Source organism: Triturus cristatus, chromosome 10 (assembly GCF_964204655.1).
Source record: "Triturus cristatus chromosome 10, aTriCri1.1, whole genome shotgun sequence".
In the NCBI taxonomy this organism is placed as follows: domain Eukaryota; kingdom Metazoa; phylum Chordata; class Amphibia; order Caudata; family Salamandridae; genus Triturus; species Triturus cristatus.
In genome coordinates this window covers 107,531,267-107,554,294 of record NC_140593.1, presented here as the reverse complement: position 1 = coordinate 107,554,294, position 23,028 = coordinate 107,531,267, and the positions used below count along the sequence as shown (strand labels likewise).

General features: G+C 47.8%; 1 protein-coding gene and 1 long non-coding RNA gene across 2 annotated transcripts in view; one reads left to right on the top strand and one right to left on the bottom strand.

The window, feature by feature from the left end:
• Window positions 1-23,028, bottom strand: part of ZCWPW2 (zinc finger CW-type and PWWP domain containing 2) — a 1,218,481-nt gene that overhangs the window by 420,418 nt on the left and 775,035 nt on the right. The gene's annotated exons all lie outside the window — the stretch shown is intronic.
• On the top strand, window positions 11,449-17,176 carry LOC146788970 (uncharacterized). The gene is made up of 4 exons (XR_014969730.1): window positions 11,449-11,512; window positions 11,612-11,679; window positions 11,787-11,850; window positions 17,042-17,176. It is a non-coding gene; the product is annotated as an uncharacterized LOC146788970 (long non-coding RNA).

The following is a 23,028-nucleotide window of genomic DNA, read 5'->3' as shown; positions in this document are numbered from 1 at the left end:
AAGGTCAATCCATCACAAACTACTCTCTGGGGTTTACCACCTGTAAAAGGACATTTCCCCTGCGGCATGTGTACTGTCTGTGAATTCACCACAACTACTAAGGAAGTTACACTACGTTCCAATTTCAAATGGAATATCCAGAAGCATACTAACTGCAACACCAAACAGTGTATCTACTTGATTACTTGCCCTTGTGATTTACAATACATAGGCATGACTATGCGTTCAGTCAAAACCCGCATAATTGAACAGAGGAGCAACATACGGTGCCAACGCACCACTACTAAACTCTACAGACATTTCATGGAGGCTCACCACTCCCCTGATTCACTACATTGGGTCATATTGGAATCCCACATTCAGATTTCCAAAGCTTCTCTATTCAGGCTTGAACAGAGATGGGTACATAGACTATCATGCCACACTGAAGGTCTCAATGATGACATCCCATGGGGTACCCTATCTTACCTTGGATCCTGAGTTTGACCCCCCTGAAAATGATATTTATACTCCTGAACCTCTTCAGGTTTTTGCATACACCAGCACCAATATACCAGTGCCAGGTGCTCTCACTTGCATTGAAGTGAATTACTCGCCCATGTCGCTACAAATGGCCTTATTATTAGTAATTTTCCACTTTGTCACTGTACAGCGTTTCCACTACCTCCTATTTCACCTCTCCATCACACTGAGATAGTGAGCAGTTTTACGCTATCATGTGGTTTAGTACTCATGTGAATTCAATGTGGAGACTTCGAATAATACAATGACTTTTTGCTACACATCACGCGACTTTAACAAGCAGCGATTTTACATACCCCTGCATAATCACGCTCCTTACATCTAGATAGCGAGTAGTCTAGTCATGTATTAGAACCACCCAGATGCTCCAATGAGACGATAGATCCTGTGTCTTAAGATTAGATGCCACAGCGTCGCTGTACACTACTCTGGACCAACTTTAGGAAACCTATGAGGATCCCCTTCCAATACGGTTGCGTAGCAGCTCTACGCTTCTATTTTTTACCGTTGTCTAGCAACTTGAAACGTCATCACGTAACGTAAGATAAGTGTCACCTCTAACCACTTGGGATTTGCTCTGCGTGCCCAATGAGGATCTCCTCCCATTACGGTCGCATAGCATCCCAACGCTTCTGTTCATTTCCGTTGCTTAGCAATTTGATACGTCATAACGTTATGTCAGTTTAGAGGCCACAGAGTCACTTTACACGACTAGTGATTTACTTTACGTACCCAATAAGGATTTCCTCCCTACACGGTCGCGTAACAACCCCTACGCTTCTGTTTGCCTTTCATTGCCTAGCAACTTGAAACGTCGCAACGTAACGTGACAGCGCAACCATACACGTCACGGTGTACTTCCATGCAGAGTATATCTTGCCGTGTCGGCTTACACTGCTTACCACCCCGGTCCCTGGCGGTTTGGGTAGGTCTTCCGGCAAAGCGTAAATTCACGCTGGTGAGTACAGTATCCAGTATCTGACCCCAACTCCCCAAGCAACACTTGCTTGCTGGCGATCGATACCTGTCACGTATTTCTCCTCCTAACTGATCTTGTCAGTTTCCGTGTGCCTCGGCAAACCCCGTGTCCAGGGCTCCGGTTCCGACTTGCTCTCACATTAGCTTGGGCTTGGTTTGGGTTGACTGTATCGACTTCCCAGCATTCGATTGAGACACTTACTTCTACATCCAGTGTGTTAGCGTGACCATAAACCATTTTTACTTATTTTACTTATTGTACTTCTGGTACTTTCCCATTTTTTACAGGACCCAATCGGTGTCCTTTTAACAGCCGCCAGCACCGTTGCTAGTAATTCTAGTTAACGGACTAGGTGAGTGTGTCCTTGTGTCGTCAATAGAGCATTACCAGCTAATTAGCGGTTGTATACGTAACCCTCCCTCACGACTCCCTCCTCCCACCTCCACATGGCCCTTTGAGGCATTGCACTACAATTAACTCATTATAAACCACTTCAAGCACGGTGATTTTTACTACACCATTCTTCAAATATTATGTACAGAACGAAGAGATTGTGTTGTTATATTCTTTACTATTTCATTTTATCTCTACAGGTCAGAGACCTAGGACGTGGGATGTTTAATTCACGTTACCACGTAATGTAGACAGTTTTTTGATCCTGATGAATTGCCCAGATCCTCCTGACATAGATGGCAAGAAACATGTTGATCTTCTAGAGTAGAGCCTTACGTCTAGACACCTCACTTCTAGTACCTAGCCACTCTACACCAATTTTAATAGGGTAGTTTACCTTCTGAATAAAGCATCAATTAGGACTAACTGACCCTTTTTACTTCACTCTCTGCTACATCCAATTACACTAGGCCCCCCAGCACCTATCGGCAGGAACAAAAGATCCCCGATAAAGAGCCCCGGTTTCGGGAGCCCGTCAAGGATTGCAGCGCCAACTTGACGAGGGGCATTGCTCATATGATGAAGCATGACACCTAGCTTGCTGGGTGTGTGAGAGCTCTAGTTCCACCAAGGGAATTTTCCTGGCTTTCCATTTGGATACTTCCCGATAACCAACGGGTGGTTAAGCCTCTATTTCCACCGCCTTCCTTATCTCTTCCCTCCTGTACACGAGGAACTCTGTACCCTTTTCGGTAATAGTTTCAGTGAGGGGCAGGGCTGGGGAATTCCAGGAGACAGGCTGGCTGCCAGGTGGTGGGTAGAGAGATTACACCAGGATGGGTGGGAGGAGTACACCTTGACTTTGAATAGACCTGTGCTCTGCCACCACAATGCTGGCTCCGCCCCCTGTGGATCGGCTGATGTCTCTGCCCTGTGCACTGAAAGGAAAGAGCAGAGTCACCACAACAAAGTGCTCCAAAACCGGACTGAGCCAGGCACAGGCCCCCTGGCGACAAAGAACAAAAGAAACTGTGTATAAAAGAAGGACCCCTGCTCCTAAGAAATCAGATCCTGTTTACGCCAAGAAGAAACTCTGCCTGAAGAGGAGGACCTGGGAAAGCTACATGGAGGACTACTGTCTCTAAGCCTGAGAGACTGGCCTGTGGTGGGTGCCTTGCTGCAAGAAGGAGAGGAAAAGACTAAGAAAGACTTTTAAATCTACTTGTGCTTCTTGAACAATTTCCAAGGGCTTGCTGGTTAACTTGCCCCCTGAACTGCGCCCCAGGAACAGTGGGCGCTACCCCTCCCTGGAAGAAAGGAAGCTGCTGCTGGTGATTTGCGAACGCTGACCCCAGAGAACCTGTGTGCCCCCATCTCGCCGAGCAACGTGACCTCTGCCCGACTGTGCTGCTGTGAGCACCGTGACGGCCTGCCCCGCCTGGCCTGAACAAAGTGAACTGCTGCCCCCTCGAGCCGGAGATCGCAACGCAAAGAGAGACTGTGGATTCCAAGCCCCGAGCCTCTGTGGCCCCAGGCCATAGAGGTCACCGTGAGGATCGACGCCACGCAAGTTTGCCACGTCTGGATGATGCCGACAGCACTGCGCCGCTGAAATCACCCCCGAGCTGCCCCTCCTTCCACCTCGAAGTGTGCCGTGAAGTCCTGAGGCGCCCCACCAAGCATCGCTGTCCTCTGACTAAGCGGGACTGCAACGCGACGCGGGACGCCCCTCTGACGACTGCTGCGGCCGCCTCGAACTCCCTGTAAAGAATCAGGTACTGTGTGCTCCGAACGCCCCTGTACGAAGCGTACCCTTCGCTGTACGGTCCGTACTGCGCTGTACGCCACCGTCCCCGTACGCCGCTCACGCGGGAAGCGTGAGGCTTAGCAGGACTCGTACCCGACCCGTACGGAGCGTACTTGTGACTGTACGGCCCGTACGGCCTCAACCTCTGTACGCTTGCTCACGCGGGAAGCGTGAGGCGAAGAAGGAATCGTACGTGTGGTGTATGACGTGTACCGACGCCGGTACGAAGCGTACAAACAGCGCTACGGTGCGCACGGACCCCAAAATAGAGAAAATTGCATCTCAAATTGCCTTTTAAGAACTGTGGCCTCCTGGAACATTGAATACAAGTAACTGGAACCCTCTGTAAAAGTGAAACACTGTATTTTGAAGCCTGCTTGAAGAGTCTATCTATAAAGAGCTTTATTTTTATAAATACAGTCTTGAGTCTCTGTGTGGTGGGTTGGTGGTTATTGTGGGACACCCTAAATGCTTAACCTCATGCCCTCTGGAATCTAGCCTGATTGCTCGCGCTACGTTACATAGAGGGTGAGCAGGGGTTATTTTTCACGAGTAATCCTTTGCCCTGACTTAGAGGAAAGGGTCCCTGCTTGTCGCAAGTGCATACCTGCGCCAATCAGAGACCCCGGATTCTAACATTGGTGGCAGCGGTGGGATCTACGGATTTGCATTTGTGGTGTCTGCACATTGATTACTAGCCATTGCACAGTGAGGACAGTCCAGTAGCTTGAGCCAGCAACTTTTAATTTTTGCTTGCCAAGAAAGAAGATCTCTTGTGTTTGGGGTCATGCCGGGCCCAAACAGCATAGAGAAAACAGCATCTGAAGCCTCTGAGGCTGGAGAGGTTGAATGGGATGAGTCAAAACTGGACAGCTACACAAAAGTTGAACTCAAATACTTCTGCAAGAAGTTCAAGGTTCCACATGCAAGATGCAGGAACAAAACAAATCTCTACAAGGCGCTGAAGGCCTTGATGGAATCAAGGGGTGCAGCTGAGGAGGTTGCACCATTGGAACCAGCAGAGAGTGTTCACAGTTTTGGCAGAGGCCTGTCGCCAGAGGAGCTGGCAGACAGACAGGCCACCAGGGATCATGAAATGAAGTTGGCAGAGCTGAAATTAAATGGCCAATTGGAGCTAGAGAGCAAGAAGATGGCTCTGGGAGAAAGAAAAATTCAGATGGAGCACGACATGAAAATGAGGGAGTTGGAGATAAAAGCCAAAAGTTTGGAAAACCCTCCCTCTGGTGGCAGCGCAATGCCGGTGCAGGTAGAGTCAAGGGTGTACATGCCAAAAGATGTAGTTAAAGAGTACTTTAAGAATGATGACATAGGGCAATGGTTCAAGGCCTATGAGGTAGCCATGTCTTCCCACCGGGTCCCTGAGAGAGATTGGGGAGCGGGGTTGTGGGGACGGTTCCTCAGTGAGGGGCGGGACACACTCTTAGATTTGCCCTCTGACATGTATAACTCTTACCCCCACATGAAGGAAGCTTTAATGACCAGATATGGGCTAACTCCTGAATTATATAGACAGAGGTTCAGGGGGTGTACCAAGATTGTGGGGAGTACGTATGTGGAGTATGTAACCTTTTTCTGCAGAGCACTGGATGGCTGGGTGAAGGGTAGCAAAGTGAATGATTACCACGGTCTCTTTGATTTAATTGCATGGGAGCACTTGTCCCTTAATTGTTTTCCTGAGCTAAGCCAACACCTGATCGATAGCAAGCTAACTAACCCTAGGAAGCTTGCTGAAGAGGCGGACCGCTGGGTCAGCACCAGGGTCAACAAGGGTCAAGTGGGAGACTCCGCCAAGGGTGGGCAGGGTCCCCAGCAGAAGAGTGGGGGGGACAGGGGAAAACAGAAAGGGTTCCCAAAAGGCACCCAAAGTAATACCCAAGGGAACCAGCAGAAAGGTTCTCAGCCTCCCCCACCCCCGAAGCAGACAGGGGCCCGACAGTTAAACCTGTTCCCAAGGGGCCCCCACAGTGTTATAAATGTGGTGAGCTGGGTCACTTTGCCAGTGATCCCAAGTGTCGCCAGTATGTAAAACCAGCACCCACTGGTGCTCTACCCAAGCAGATGGCTACAGTAGCCTTTGGGGAGGAGGTAGAAGTCCAAGGTGGGTGGGACCCCGTCCAGCTGACCCTCGTCTCATTGGGACACAGTGAAATGGTCCCTGAAACCTACTTGCCCTCCAACACTAAGAAATATGGGCAAGTGGTGACCGTCAATGGGAAGAAGGTAGAGGCTCTTCGAGACACAGGCGCCAGTGTGACTGCAGTGCGGCAGCACCTGGTATCTCAAGAGCAGGTTGTACCCCATGCCTATTGTCGGGTTGTCAATGCTGACAACACAGAGAGCCGTTGTCCAATGGCTCAAGTTCCCTTTGAGTGGGGGGCGGTCTCTGGTACTCTGCAAGTCGCTGTGAGAACTGCCATGCCTGTAGACTGTCTCCTAGGAAATTATTTGGAGAGCTCCCCTTGGGAAAAGGTGGAGAAGACAGCTCACTTGCGGATGGTGGGTTTACCTGACTAGGCGTGCGTGACCACCCGGTCAATGGCAGCCAGTAGGGGTGTTCAAGAGATCCTGGAGCCTGAGGGAGAGGCCCAGGAACCGGCCTTAGGGAGAAGGCGCAGGAGGAGCGGGAAACCGGCCCCTAAAGTTCCCACGGCCCAGGAGGAAGCAGACCTTGAGGGGGATGCCCTGGTGCCTACCGGGGAACAGATAGCCGAACTGGGGGACCTGCCTGAGCTGACCCATTGGTAGCAAGGAGGCCCCTCCAGGGAGGAATTCTGCAGGGAGCAGAAAGAATGCCCCTCTCTCGTGAGTATGCGGCAGCAGGCTGTAGCCCAGGCCAATGGTGATCAGTCCGGTACACATTTCATCTACTGGGAGAATGGAATGACCTCCTGTACTCAGAGCCTAAGGTTGCTGAACCTGGGTCAGCCCGTGCTCTGGTGGTACCCCAAAAGTTCAGAGCCTTCCCACTGGGGCTGGCTCACGATGTGCCATTAGCAGGGCATTTGGGGCAGGACAAGACCTATGAGAGGCTTGTCACCCACTTTTATTGGCCTCAAATGCACAAGAGCTCAGATGCTCATCGTAGGACCTGCCAGACTTGCCAGGCAAGTGGTAAGAGTGGAAGGAAGCAAAAGGCTCCACTCCAACCTTTCCCTGTGGTCAGTACCTCATTCCAGCGAGTGGGGATTAACATTGTGGGGCCACTGGACCCCAAGACAGCCATGGGCAACAGGTTTATCCTGGTCTTGGTGGACCATGCCACCCGTTACACTGAAACCATCCCTCTGAGGACAGTGACGGCCCCCGTGGTGGGACGGGCACTGATGGGAATTTTCTCACGAGTAGGATTCCCTCTAGAGGTGGTGTCTGACAGGGGCACCAATTTCATATCGAAATATATGAAATCCCTTTGGCAAGAGTGTGGTGTAACCTACAAGTTCACCACCCCTTACCATCCCCAAGGAAACGGGTTGGTTGAGAGATTCAACCGAACCCTAAAGGGCATGATTATGGGTCTTGAGGAACCCATGAGGCGTAAGTGGGACGTCCTCTAACCATGCCTTCTCTTTGCGTACCGTGAGGTGCCACAGAAGTCTCTAGGATTCAGTCCTTTTGAGCTTCTGTATGGCCACCCAGTACGAGGACCTCTTAGTCTGGTCAAGGAAGGCTCGGAGCAATCTCCCAGGAAACCTCCCCAAAATGTATATAGTTACATGCTGGCCTTCCGGAACCAGACTAGGCTTTTCAGGCAACTTGCTGAGGCAAATCTGGAAGCCAGCCAGGAAGAAATGAAGCGGTGGTACGACCAGAATTTACTGATTACTGAACATTGTTGACGGTTCTTTAAAAAAAATTTTTTTAAATTGTGTATAAAAAGTTAGTATAACATTTGCACCTTATTGGGCTAGTGTACAGTGCGCCCATGAGCCCAAACATTTTTGTTTGAAATCCTGTTGCATTATTAGAGCCTGATGGGGGTTAATCAGGTCACACAAGGGCAGCACCACCTTTAAGAAAGTTTGACTCTGTTTGATTAATTTCGTTACAGTTACTTAAAAACCTTTGGAGTGCAGGTCATCACATTTTAGTTTGTTATTTACATATTAGCCCCAAATTCGATAACCAGCACCCAACCATGGATTTTGATGATATTTCACATCTCACAACCAACCAGGCAGAAACAAAGGGATACTCAGTTGAAGAAGCAGAAAACATATATTCTTTAATTGAAGAAACTAGGGCATTTCAGGCTAAACCCGGTTCTACCAGTCAACTCATTAAACAATTACAATACACACTTAGAAGGGAAGTTAATCAGAGACTTCATGCCACGACACTCATTCAATACCACAAGGCCAAGCGGATACCGAGAGGGTTGCGCATCGCATTACGACCAATGCTGTTTAAGTTCCACAAACCTTTTATGACTAAATGGTTCGCAATTCTTAATAAATGCTCTTTAGATCTTATACTTTTGATTATTGAAGAACTTTCAGTTATACTGAAAGAATTGGAAACTGAAATTCAAGATTTGAAGGATGACTTATCACAAAGATTGACATCAGATGAACTTCAACAAACTCTCAAAGACATTAATGAAAAACTTGATGAACATGCAAAAGAGGTTCATGATCGAAAGTTGCGCAAATTTAGGCGCGATACAATTGACTATAAACTTGATGAGGTTTATACTTGGGCGGACATGTATGCACAGAGACGCACTTTCAAAAAACCAGATTCCTCTACATCTGAAGAAAGCATAGCTACCGAACAAGACACGTTGCCCACACGTACTCCCCTCAATACCACAATGAGGTCCACTGAAGCAACAGAAAATATCGCTTCCACCAGTGGAACATCAAAACAGTCTATTTTAGAAACAGGCCGGACCACGAACCATCCACCAGAAGAACAGCTCATCAGAAAAACCAACGAAACAGGAGGGGACAAGGTTCCAAAAAAAAACAACGGGGCACGTCGGAACCCAAAGAGGAACTAGTGATGAACATCTCTAGTGTTGAGTTAACACCTAACGTCCAAGCCATTTTAAACATAGGAATGCCTTTCGTTCCAACATATAACACCAATGAATTGGAAACAGAAGTAGCGCTGTTTAAGTTTATGCGAAAACTTAGATTACGTTGGTTTTTTCACCATGTAATTCAAGACTCTTCAACTGACCCAGTTTCAAGATATTCCAACCAGGGTTTTCAAACCCAAAAGTATGTTTATGCCTCCTATCTCTCATAATGCTATTGACTTATTTGAACAACTGGTCAAAAAAGATTTGGCATTCATTCATGAAAAAGAGTTTCCAAATAGCAATTTATCTAAGAAAGAACAGGCCACATTATGGAACTTGGCCAAAAATCAGCACCTAACGTTCCAGCCTGCAGATAAGGGTGGAGCGCTAGTAGTTATGAACACCACATACTATGAGTCAAAAGTTGATCAGCATGTACAAGATACCGACACCTATATTGCTCTGGACGCAGATCCCACACATAGTTATCAAACCACTTTACTTCAATTCTTGTCTAAAACCAAAGATCTCAGGTGGATTAATGACAACACTTACAAATTTTTAATTACAGACTATCCCAAAAGACCCCATATCTACATGCTCCCGAAAATGTATAAAGACCCAGTGAACCCTCCGTTCCGCCCCATAGTGGCCGGATGTGGTTCTTTGCATGAACCAGTGGGGAAATTCATAGACCATTTTTTACAACCATTGGTTCAGAAATGGACTACTTACGTGCAAGACACTACAGACTGTCTTAATACATTACAGAATGTCACACTTCCAAGTGACAGTGAAGTTCTATTGGGTACCATTGATGTATCTGCACTATACACGTCGATTCCACATGGTGAAGGCATCGAAGCAGTGGAGTGGATGCTGCTTCAACATGATTATGAAGAATCACTTAATGTTTTTCTTCTTGAACTTTTGCAATTCAGTTTGTACCACAGTTATTTTACATGGAAAGATCAATTTTATTTGCAAAAAACAGGTACTGCCATGGGTTTTACTGGGGCACCTACATACGCGAACATTTTCATGGCCAAATTCGAGAACACACACATTCTGAGCAATAACTCATGGACAGACCATTTGCTGCTGTACCTTCAGTACATAGACGATATTTTGTTACTATGGAATGGCACTCAACAGGCATTGGAAAGTGCCATTACCACATTGAATGACTGTCATCCACAAATCGAGTTTACTTACTCAATTGACTCCACAGCCATTAACTATTTAGACATTCTCATCGAGAAAAAAGGCACCAGCTTGACGACACGAGTCTTCAAAAAGCCGACAGACAGGAATAATGCCTTACACTACAATAGTTTTCATTCTCTGGCTCTTAAAAATCATTTACCATTATCTCAATTTATCAGGGTTCGTCGAATTAGTTCTGATGATGCTCAGGGTAAGTTAGACATTGAAATATTGTCACAACAATACTCGGATAGAGGCTATCCTACTGACGTTTTAGACTTGGCCAAACAGAAAGCTTGTAGCATGGGCAGATCGCAGCTTTTAAAAAAATCCATAAAATCTGTATCAAAAAGAGAGGTTTGCGTTTTAAAATATTCCATAGCAGCCACGACCATCAAAAGGTGTATTCTAAAACGTTGGGAGATTATTGAACATGAGCACGACTTCAAGGAAGTCTTTCATGGTACACCCATTTTCCCATTTTCCAGATCTAAGAACATTAAAGAAATTTTAGGAAAGAAAATCCAACCTATTGGCAAATCCGTTAAATTGGGTATGCGAAAATGCCACAATTGTGGACACTGTGGCAATGTAATGGTTGGGGAAAAGTTTGCGCACCCACATACAGGGAAATTAATACAGCTCAAACACACATCTGACTGCAACACTTCCATGGTCATATATGCTATTAAATGTCCTTGTGGACTTGTTTATGTTGGGAGAACCACCAGGAAAATTAAAACAAGAGTGACTGAGCATAAAAGTCTAATTCGCACTGCGAACATGAAATCTTGTCTCGCAGCACATTGGCTTGAACAAAAACATACCATAACACAACTACGGTTTACCATATTAGAGCAGGTGTCGGTACTGCCACATGTTGATCCCAATAGGTACTTGGCACAAAGAGAAACCTTCTGGATACGATTTCTTAAAACCTTGAGCCCTTGTGGGTTGAATGATAAGATTGAACTCATTTACTTTTCGTGATCTTATATTTTGTGAATTTATTCATTGTGAACATTTTTCCTAGCTGTGTCAATGATCTATATGCTTTTATGCATGGATTCACTTTACTGTTTTTCTTTATAATTTTCGACTTTTAAAAAACATGCAGAATATTACTAGCACTTTTGCATTGCCACTTTTAGGCCACATTTGGTCGAGTACACTCTAAGAAATGGGGTACTCGTGAGTTTGTTCATGATTGGAATGTTGTTTTGTTTCACTCAACAGTGTACATTCACTTTTGTTGGCATTACACTTTTGTAAGTGGATTTGGTTCTTGGTGCTTTCACTCGTTTAAAACAGTGCGCAATACTGGTTAAAACTTTATCAAGTTTCATCAGTCTCCTTTCTACCTTTTATTAGATCTGAGTAGTCCGTCTTTTATGTTTAGGGCTAACACACGTGATTCGGGTAGTCCTTTCTTTATATTTATATTTATATTCAGAGCACACTGACGTTGATACACACGCAGGCGCTGAGTTTCAGAAACGTTAGCGACCTGGCATTGCTGTCGGAGGAGTATAACCCTTGCACACATGTAGCGACACGGAAGGTAAATGAACATTGGTGGACACACTCGTTATTATAACTTCTTGAATTTTAAGCTGGATGTAATTTAGGTGTTATTATTAATTTAAGCCATTTTTCACAGAGACATTTACGGCATTGAGGATTGGCATTACCTTGGGAAATAGCGACCTCCGTACATTCGTTCACGCTGTGAGTAGCTTAAACACTAGGGCTGTTTTGGATCTGTTTGGACTCCTTTTTGATTAATTTATCAGTTATACCGATGTGTGCGTGTTTGTTCTCTCCACCTTTTGCAGAGTGGACATCTCTGAACAACACATACGCAATAGTTCCGCAGTATTGGTTTGAGCATTCATGGAGGTGAGTTCTCTTGAGATACTGCGCAAGAGATTTATGCATATATGTTGGTTGCACACGTTAGATTTAATGGTGACGTGGTTAAGGTAATTGCGACGCTCACTGAGTTTTGTTACACGTTTTAAGGTTTTTTGATGCATCTCACAAATAAAGCGAAACACGGGGCATTCTTAGAATTTAATTTGTCACATAAATGCATTCTGCATGGTTCTTAAAGGTTTTCTGTTGCAATTATTTTTGTAATTCAAATTTTCATTTATATGGCATTTGACTCAAAATCTCTGGTAATGTTAACCGGAGTTTAGACCTGACGCCACTTTTGAGCTTGACAATCCATTTGTTCACAGAAAATATCTGAAAAGTATGTGTTTAGTTAGACACACAAAACTTGTTCGATTGGTTATACATTGTATATAGTCAGTCAGTCAGTCAAAAAGTCTTTATTCGATTCGCATCATAAAAGACATACTACACATATTAAAACAATTCAACTACAATGCAATTCATTTTACAGTACAAAATCAGACTTATAAAACCTTTAAAATATTACATAAAATGGTAGATTAAAATGGTCGCAACATGATAAAAATACAATAAAGTGCAAATTGGGACACGTCATTTCACCCAGGGACCAAAATAAAATGCTAGTTAATGACAGCTAACAACACAGATCACGACTTAAGTTTCCTAGCCCTAAGGATCCATGCCCAGCTAATAAATTTGGCAACACCAATTACTACAGGTTTTGATGTATCTGTTTTCAAAATTCTACTAGCAACCTGTGCAGAACGAGTACTCATTAGTCTGCAGACCGGTCAAAGCCAAACACGTCTAGGGAGTTGGTAGATTGGGCAACAAAAAAGGAAATGATCCATGGTTTCAATCTTGTCTGCACAAAAGGGGCATTTGTCACTACCAAGAGGACTCCAACTTTTGGTGAGTCCTCGCAGTGGTAGGGCGCCCACTCTAAACTGGTGATACAGTTTACGATCAAAAAACTTCAAGATGGTATCCCAGTAGCTTTCATAAACAGACTCGTCCTTAAAAACTAGGAAAGTGACAGTCATCGTGGAACCTATAAGGGAAGCACATCTCCTGTTCTTAATATAACTCCAGTACGCATCCTTGAGGACCTTTTTTGCCGGGAAGACCTCTGTATCAGGGTTAGCCCATAGGTCACGCATCCCGAGATCAATCAGCAGGGTTTTGATGCTAGACAGCCAGGGAATCCTGTGCGACCCCTCCAACCCTTTGATCTCCAAAAGGGCTTTTGCATAGATAGTTAGTTCAGGAGTAGTCCACAAACGACGCCAAAACGCCAGAGGTCTGTACCCTGCCCAGTCCTCTATAGGCTGATTTCCCAGATCGTACAATAGGGGGATGCGCGGAGTGGATTGGGGGAGCCCGATAGCTGACCGGAGGAATTTATTCTGGGCGGTCATCAACTTAGACAAGTTATTAAAACCCCAGATCTCGGCCATAGATCTTCATGAGTGGAGCTATTGGTTTTGTTAAAGAGTGTTTGTGCTCTTTCAGCAAGGCTCCTCCCAATTGGGCATGCTTGAGAGCGAGGAGATCCAGCTGATGGGACCAGCTGCATGTCTCGCTAAAGGTGACTCCAAGATAAGTAAACACTGCCGTTTGGGATAAGTTGACACCACCCAGACACACCTCCGCCTTAACGCGCCGGGGGCCACGAAAAACCATAAACTTGGTCTTCGCAACATTTATCTCCAACTCATGCTCGCGGCAGAAGATCTCGAAGCGAGACAGGGCCAACTGCAAACCCTGTCTCGTCTTCGAGATCAGAAGGGTGTCATCCGCGAACATGAGTAGGGGAATCTTCATTCCGGCCAAGGTAGGTGCATCAGTAGGGCTGTTTGAGAAATAATTTACAACCCCGTTGATGAATAATGAAAACAAGGTGGGAGCGAGTACACACCCTTGTTGAACACCTTTGGACACTTTAAATCTATCAGTCAGCTCCCCGGGTTTACCCCAGCGGACACGGGCATACGTATTTTCATGAAAGGTGACCAAAAAGGAAACCAGATCTTTTGGCATGCCCATATCCAAGAGTACTTTCCATAACTTGTCCCTCGGCACAAGGTCAAACGCAGACCTTAGGTCCACGAATGCCGCAAACAACTTACCGCCCCCCAGAAAAACAACCTTCCAATAGAGAAGTACTACCCTAAATACTTGGTCCAGGGTCCCAGTATGTGATCGAAACCCTGCCTGAAGAGGGGACAACACATCAAAGTCGGACATCCAAATTTGGATACGACCCAGAACGAGGCGGGCCATAATTTTTTGTACTGCGTCAATTAAACTAATAGGTCTATAGTTGCCCGGGGCAGAGCGATCGCCTTTCTTGTAGATCGGCAATATCTCTTCCCCGAGCCACGAATCAGGGACAGCAGCACCACCCGCAAGGGCGTTAGCCAGCAAAGTCAGGTATGGGATCTATACATCTTGCTCCTGAATGAATAAATCAGCAGGGATGCAGTCTGGTCCCGGGGCTTTACCACTCTTAATCGATCTTAACACTAGCTTGACTTCACCAGGGGAGAATTCTATAGTGTTTTCAACACCTGAAGGACAAAAGATCTGCTTGTCCATCAAAACACCAACCTTAAACTGTTCCTCGAAATACGCTACCCACTGTTGTGGTTCAACTTGATTAGAGGGGCGCATATCCGAGGGGGAGTTACCCCATTTAAGGAGATGCCAAAATTGGACCATATTACGGTCGTGGCAAGCCTGATATAAATCCCTCCAGCGATCCTCATCCCAGATTTGCTTGGCCTTAGATTGGGCAGTTTTGTAAGCACGTCTACATTTGTGGATGGTGGAAGGAGAGCCGGGTTTAATGGCCTCTTTCAGAGCACTTTGGGCCAATCTACAGTCCTTGTTGTACCACGTACAGGGTCTCAACTCTTTACCCCTGCCAGTGGCAGGAAGACTTTTCACAAAAAAGGATTTGAGCTCGGCAAAGAGCTTGTTGTGGGTATCCCGGATATTATCCTTGATCAGGTTTTGAGATTTCATCAGGTTAAGTGAGGCCATGGTATTATTAATTAATTTTCTGATGGCTACCCGAGAAGTTTCACAAGTGGCGATTTTCGGCCATCTCACCCTTCTAAGATCATTAGTAAGGATAACATCCAAAGGGGAGCGGCCATCGGAAAAAGCGGGGGAGACTGCAAAGCTATTATCCTTGATACACAGTGCAAGGGGGTTGTGGTCGCTCTCGACTCTACTTACTACCACCATGTCGTCAATGAGCGGCCACAAATCCAAATTGACTAATATATAGTCAATTCGGCTCCCTGATCTACCATTATCAAAAGTCATCTTCCCCATCCTATCAGATTTTGTTCGCCCATTGACTGCTCTCATGCCCTGATTTAAACATAAGCCCTTCATAAAAAGAGCAGCATGAGACCATTTACTCCAACATGGGAAAACCCCAAGTTGAGTCTTCTTCCTCAGTGAAGTCCCCACAGTCGACCCCCAAAGGCTCAAAACAAACATTAAAATCTCCAGCCACAATCTTATTAGTGAACATTGGAACGGACTCTAAATAATTCTCCAAAAGATGGCAAGTGGGAGAGCATTTGCCTCCCGGGAGACCTCTTACATAGATGTTAATTATAAGGAGATTGAGGCCTCTACGGGATTTAACCCTGATGATCAGTATATCAGAACTATCAATTGGAACCTCTGTCACGGTGACACCTTCACATTGACGGACCCAGGTGGTAAGGCCACCCTTGGGTCTACCTCTAAGACCCTTAACAGCAGGTTTGTGAAAATTCAGGAACCCTGTACGAAAGTGGGGAAACAGTGCCCAGGTCTCCTGAAATGCCCATATCTCAAACTCATCAACAAAATTAGCCCAATCAGGAATATCAAGCCTTGACCCCAGCCCAGCAATGTTCCAAGAGCCCATTTTTAATGTAGGGTTTACGACCCTGGTTTTAACTCCTTGACCTGAGACAGCCTGGGGGTCGATCATTTCGACAGATGGTAACGAATTAAAACCAGATGAATTAACCATACAGGAGCGATCTTTGGGGGGAGGTGGCTTAAAGATAATATCCTGGCTCTGATGACAGGTAGGACCCACACGCCCTGGAGCAAGCATTGGGGAGTATAAGGAACCATCCATATGTCAATCATTATCCTCCATTGAAGAGAGGATTTCGAAGCGATTAAAAGTCACAATGGGCATATCTGGCCTGACGGGAATTGTTGGAAAGACACGATTATCCCGTGAAGGTTGTATGAAGCCTGGCCTATAAAAGAAGCCAAATGGGAGGATTTTGATTGAGTTAGGAGCTGGGGGAAGGTGATGGGCTACTTCCAGTATGTATTTAACTAGAGCAGGAGACTTAAAGCTTAGCACAACACAATCCCCAGAAAGAGACTTATAGGACTGACCAATCCAATTAATACGCCTAACCATATTAAAATCATCAAATAGGGCCTTACTATTTCCAATTTTGGAGCTCAAGTAGTGAAGGGATTTGTTCTTAAGGTTGGACCAATGTTCGTAAGATCCTTCCAGGAGGGGTGGAACATTTGCCAAGACTATCGAGTAAGGGGTGGCTTGGGGAGGAAGATGTAGACTAGTGGGCAATGACGGAAGCCCTGCTCCCACCCCCTCAGTGCCAACCCTGTTAACTAAAGTAGGGCGTCTTTGCAAGTCATGATGGCTATTAAAACCCCTGTCGGTAACATCTTCATGACCTAAGTCGGTATTCTTCTCTTCCCCTATAGATGGTAGGGAAGGCATGGCCCCCACTGGCCTTGATAGTCTAGCACAGCCGTCCTCATTGGGCACCTCCACTGACGTCACCCCGTTTAACGGTGTAGGGGGCCCTGGGACTAAGAGCTTATTGCCAGGAAATCTAGCTTCCAATTTGTCCAACCTATCGGCTACAAGGTCTAGTTTTTGATGTACAGGAGCAAGGAGACAAGCTAGATGGTCTTTAAGGCCAACAAGAAGTAAATCCAGTAGAGGTTGTAATTGAGCCTGACTAGAAAGAATAGTATTGTGCTCCAAGCAACGCCCTTCAACAGTGGGCCCACTAGATTTGGAAGGGGGCGGCTCAACAGTAAGTTTGCTCGTTCCTTGACCTCTCTTTGATTTGTTAGTAACTTCTTTTTTTTTACCTTTATCTTTAAGGGCCAACCTCCCTCTTGTTGTAACCCTGGAGGGACTCTGGGTGGAGACACAACCCTGTACGGAATCCAAAGACTCCTGCACAGGGGGAGTGTGTACTGGAGGGGAAGAGTTACCGTCTGTTAAGCTGGAATGAACAGAGGCAGGTGAGCCAGTCTGTAACTGGGCACATGGGAGGGAGGAATTGGTTGGATCTAAGGAGAGTCTACGTTCCACTGCTAAAATCTCAAGGTTCAATGCTGACTCTGCTCTTATTAAATAATCGTCAAGTTTCCCCCCACCCTTAACACCAGCCCTCCTTTTAGACATACTACTGGGGCAAAGAGGGCCGAACTGCTTTGTAGGCACCCCGCCTTCCCCTGTAATATCACAATAGCTTGGGATGGTACACAACAGAAAAATAGTAATAAGTCACTCTGGCCACCCAAACGCCAAACCACAAAAGTTAGGGGGTAGGCCCAGCCCAGCCTTCTCCGGGCTTTGACGGGCCCACCCTTGGCCCGGGCTTCGCCCGGGCGCTGCCCGCGCGCGTCCCGCGCTGCGGTGAGCGTCCTGGGTTTAAGAGGGATTCCCCTCAGCTGTTGATGATCGCGCTGCGTGCGCTAGGCCTTCTGGGGGTTGTGGTCTGGGTAGTGCGGCCGGCCAATGCTGTTCGCTTCGTGTCCCTGAAAACACCAACACGAGCAGCCCAGGAACAGGGGCAGCAACTCAAGACAGAACCGTTCCCCTCATGGTGAGCCTGGAAATCTTCTTTGCGCGTCCCGCGCTGCGGTGAGCGTCCTGGGTTTAAGAGGGATTCCCCTCAGCTGTTGATGATCGCGCTGCGTGCGCTAGGCCTCCTGGGGGTTGTGGTCTGGGTAGTGCGGCCGGCCAATGCTGTTCGCTTCGTGTCCCTAAAAACACCAATACGAGCAGCCCAGGAACAGGGGCAGCAACTCAAGACAGAACCGTTCCCCTCACGGTGAGCCTGGAAATCTTCTTTGCGCGTCCCGCGCTGCGGTGAGCGTCCTGGGTTTAAGAGGGATTCCCCTCAGCTGTTGATGATCGCGCTGCGTGCGCTAGGCCTTCTGGGGGTTGTGGTCTGGGTAGTGTGGCCGGCCAATGCTGTTCGCTTCGTGTCCCTGAAAACACCAACACGAGCAGCCCAGGAACAGGGGCAGCAACTCAAGACAGAACCGTTCCCCTCACGGTGAGCCTGGAAATCTTCTTTGTGCGTCCCGCGCTGCGGTGAGCGTCCTGGGTTTAAGAGGGATTCCCCTCAGCTGTTGATGATCGCGCTGCGTGCGCTAGGCCTTCTGGGGGTTGTGGTCTGGGTAGTGCGGCCGGCCAATGCTGTTCGCTTCGTGTCCCTGGAAACACCAACACGAGCAGCCCAGGAACAGGGGCAGCAACTCAAGACAGAACCGTTCCCCTCACGGTGAGCCTGGAAATCTTCTTTGTATATATGTTTTTGCAGTGTTCCCCTGACGAAGGTACATATACCGAAATGCATTGGGAAACCATGATGCTGTTGGAAAAAACTTTTTCCCATTGAAAACACAGAAAAGAAAAGAAAGAAGATTTCAATCATTGGACTGATATATTTGGTTCCTTGGAGTCATTTCTATGTTCACTCATATTTGTTTCGCATTGTTTTCAAGGCTAATTTGACTTTTTGTAATGACAATCAACTGATGCAAATTGATTGATCGAATGTTTCGATTCATTGTCTTCCAGAATTTATTGATTACTGAACATTGTTGACGGTTCTTTAAAAAAAATTTTTTAAATTGTGTATAAAAAGTTAGTATAACATTTGCACCTTATTGGGCTAGTGTACAGTGCGCCCTTGAGCCCAAACATTTTTGTTTGAAATCCTGGTACGACCTGAATGCCACTCTGGTTGAGCTTCAACCTGGACAAAAGGTATGGGTCCTGGCCCCTGTGGAGCCTTGTGCACTCCAAGACAAGTGGACCGGACCCTTTGAGATTGTGGAGCGCAAGAGTCCTGTCACCTATTTGGTGAACTTGCAGTCTCCCAGGAACCCCTTGAGGGTCCTACATGTCAACCGACTAAAGCCCCACTTGGAGAGGTCCGAAGTGGGCATGCTCTTGGCCACAGATGATGGGGCGGAGGAGGAGTCTGAGCCTCTTCCTGACCTCCTGGTAGCCTCAGAGCGAGACGGGTCAGTGGATGGAGTTAACCTCTCACCCTCCCTGACCCCTGAGCAACAGGATGACTGCCGCCAGCTGCTGGGACAGTTTCCTGACCTGTTCTCCCTGGTTCCTGGTGTCACAGATTGGTGCGTCCATGATGTGGACACAGGAGACAGCTTGCCTGTGAAGCACAAGGCTTACAGAGTGACTGACAGGGTCAGGGCCTGCATCAAAGAGGAGGTCTCAAAGATGCTTGCTCTAGGGGTGGTTGAGTCTTCCAGCAGTCCTTGGGCCAGCCCAGTGGTCTTGGTCCCAAAGGCTGCAGCGCCGGGTGCCACAACCAAACTCCGGTTCTGTATGGACTACAGAGGACTCAATTCAGTCACGAAGACTGACGCGCACCCCATCCCCAGTGCTGATGAGCTTATCGATCGGTTAGGGGCTGCACGGTACCTCAGCACGTTTGATTTGACGTCTGGGTACTGGCAGATCGCCTTGACTGATGGGGCCAAAGAGAGGTTCGCATTCTCCACACCAGATGGGCATTTCCAGTTCCGGGTTATGCCATTTGGGATGAAGAATGCCCCTGCCACCTTCCAGAGGTTGCTCAACCAGGTGTTGGCTGGGCTGACCGAGTTCAGCGCCGCCTACCTGGATGACATCGCAGTGTTCAGTGGCACATGGAAAGAACACCTGCACCACCTCTGGGAAGTGTTGATGGCACTGCGCAAGGCAGGCCTCACGATCAAGGCAAGCAAGTGTCAGATCGGGCAGGGTTCCGTGGTGTACTTGGGACACCAGGTGGGGAGCGGCCAGGTGGCGCCCTTCCAACCCAAGATTGAAACCATCCTGGCTTGGGAGCCCCCAAAGACCCAGACAGAGGTGAGGGCCTTTTTAGGATTCACAGGGTACTACAGGAGGTTTGTCAATGGGGTATGGCAGCATTGTTGCTCCCTTGACAGAGCTGACTTCAAAGAAGCAGCCCAGGAAAGTGATCTGGACTGACACCTGTCAGAAAGCTTTTGACACCCTGAAGACTGCCATGTGCACGGCGCCCGTGCTCTTCGCTCCTGACTTCTCCAAAGAATTCCTAGTGCAGACAGACGCATCAGAGCATGGTGTAGGGGCTGTTCTCTCACAGATGACCGAGGAGGGCTGGGACCAACCTGTAGCCTTCATTAGTAGGAGGTTACTTCCACGGGAACAAAGGTGGAGTGCAATCGAGCGAGAAGCATTTGCTGTGGTCTGGGCGCTGAAGAAGCTAAGACCCTACTTGTTTAGGTCTCACTTCCGGGTTCAGACCGACCACAGGCCCCTCAGATGGTTGATGCAAATGAGGGGTGAGAACCCAAAACTGTTGAGGTGGTCCATCTCCCTACAGGGTATGGACTTTACGGTGGAGCATCGCCCTGGCACAGATCACGCCAATGCTGACGGTCTGTCCAGGTTTTTCCGCCTTAGTGAAGAGGAACTCCCTGGGGTAGGGTAGTTCCCCCCACATTTCAGCTGGAGGGGACACGTGTTAGACCTGGCACCTTGGCGTGAGTTTCCCTTCCACTTTTTGCTGATGTGCCTCATGTGTTTTGTTGGTGTTAGCTGCTTAGGGCACTGTGCCACTGCCAATCAGTGCCACAGTGCAAGTGCTCCCTATGAAAAGTGTATACATTGATTGGTGTCCATGTTTGGGTTATTTGGTTTACTATCAGCCCCTAGTAAAGTGCACCAGGAGTGCCAGGGCTTGTAAATGCAAATGCTGCTGGTGGGCCTGCAGCACTGGTTGTGCCACCCACAGAAGCGGCCTAGTGAAATGTGCCTAGGGTGTGCCATTGCAGAACCTGCATGCAGTCTGGTACTGTCATGCTGACTGCGCAAGTGCACCTACTTGCCAGTCCCTAAACCTTCCCTTAACTGCATATTAGTCACCCCTATGGTAGGCCCAAGGGCAGGGTGCATTGTAGGCATAAGGTAGGACATGACCTGATGTGTGTGGCATGTCCTAATAGTGAATTACAGCCATTTTCGTTTTTCACTATTAAGGGCTACCTGCTCTCCATAGGCCAGAATGGGCTGCTGGAATAATTACACTCTATAATCCCAGCAGACTCAGAGAGCATGGTAGAAAGTCAAGTTTAGTATGCCTGAACTCAGAATAATAAAATACTTCTTTTAGTAAAGTTTATTTTAATATCCTGTGTTTGTAAATACTACTTTTAGAAAGTTAGTATTTACTTGCTTAGCCATTTCAGTCCGCCTCTGCTTTGTGTGTGTGTGTGCCGCCTAGTTTCAGTGAGGGGCAGGGCTGGGGAATTCCAGGAGACAGGCTGGCTGCCAGGTGGTGGGTAGAGAGATTACACCAGGATGGGTGGGAGGAGTACACCTTGACTCTGAATAGACCTGTGCTCTGCCACCACAATGCTGGCTCCGCCCCCTGTGGAGCGGCTGATGTCTCTGCCCTGTGCACTGAAAGGAAAGAGCAGAGTCACTACAACAAAGTGCTCCAAAACCGCACTGAGCCAGGCACAGGCCCCCTGGCGACAAAGAACAAAAGAAACTGTGTATAAAAGAAGGAGCCCTGCTCCTAAGAAATCAGATCCTGTTTACGCCAAGAAGAAACTCTGCCTGAAGAGGAGGACCTGGGAAAGCTACATGGAGGACTACTGTCTCTAAGCCTGAGAGACTGGCCTGTGGTGGGTGCCTTGATGCAAGAAGGAGAGGAAAAGACTAAGAAAGACTTCTGAATCTACTTGTGCTTCTTGAACAATCTCCAAGGGCTTGCTGGTGAACTTGCCCCCTGAACTGCGCCCCAGGAACAGTGGGCGCTACCCCTCCCTGCAAGAAAGGAAGCTGCTGCTGGTGATTTGCGAACGCTGACCCCAGAGAACCTGTGTGCCCCCATCTCACTGAGCAACGTGACCTCTGCCCGACTGTGCTGCTGTGAGCACCGTGACGGCCTGCCCCGCCTGGCCTGAACAAAGTGAACTGCTGCCCCCTCGAGCCGGAGCTCGCAACGCAAAGAGAGACTGTCGGATTCCAAGCCCCGAGCCTCTGTGGCCCCAAGCCATAGAGATCACCGTGAGGATCGACGCCACGCAAGTTCGCCACGTCTGGATGATGCCGACAGCGCTGCGCCGCTGAAATCACCCCCGAGCCGCCCCTCCTTCCACCTCGAAGTGTGCCATGAAGTCCTGAGGCGCCCCACCAAGCATCTCTGTCCTCTGACTAAGCGGGACTGCAACGCGACGCGGGACGCCCCTCTGACGACTGCCGAGGCCGCCTCGAACTCCCTGTAAAGAATCAGGTACTGTGTGCACCGAACGCCCCTGTACGAAGCGTACCCTTCGCTGCACGGTCCATACTGCGCTGTACGCCACTGACCCCGTACGCCGCTCACGCGGGAAGCGTGAGGCTTAGCAGGACTCGTACCCGACCCGTACGGAGCGTACTTGCGACTGTACGGCCCGTACGGCCTCAACCTCTGTACGCTTGCTCACGCGGGAAGCGTGAGGCGGAGAAGGAATCGTACGTGTGGTGTACGACGCGTACAGACGCCGGTAAGAAGCGTACAAACAGCGCTACGGTGCGCATTGACCCCAAAATAGAGAAAATTGCATCTCAAATTGCCTTTTAAGAACTGTGGCCTCCTGGGACATTGAAAACAAGTAACTGGAACCCTCTGTAAAAGTGAAACACTGTATTTTGAAGCCTGCTTGAAGAGTCTATCTATAAAGAGCTTTATTTTTATAAATACAGTCTTGAGTCTCTGTGTGGTGGGTTGGTGGTTATTGTGGGACACCCTAAATGCTTAACCTCATGCCCTCTGGAATCTAGCCTGACTGCTCGCGCCACGTTACCTA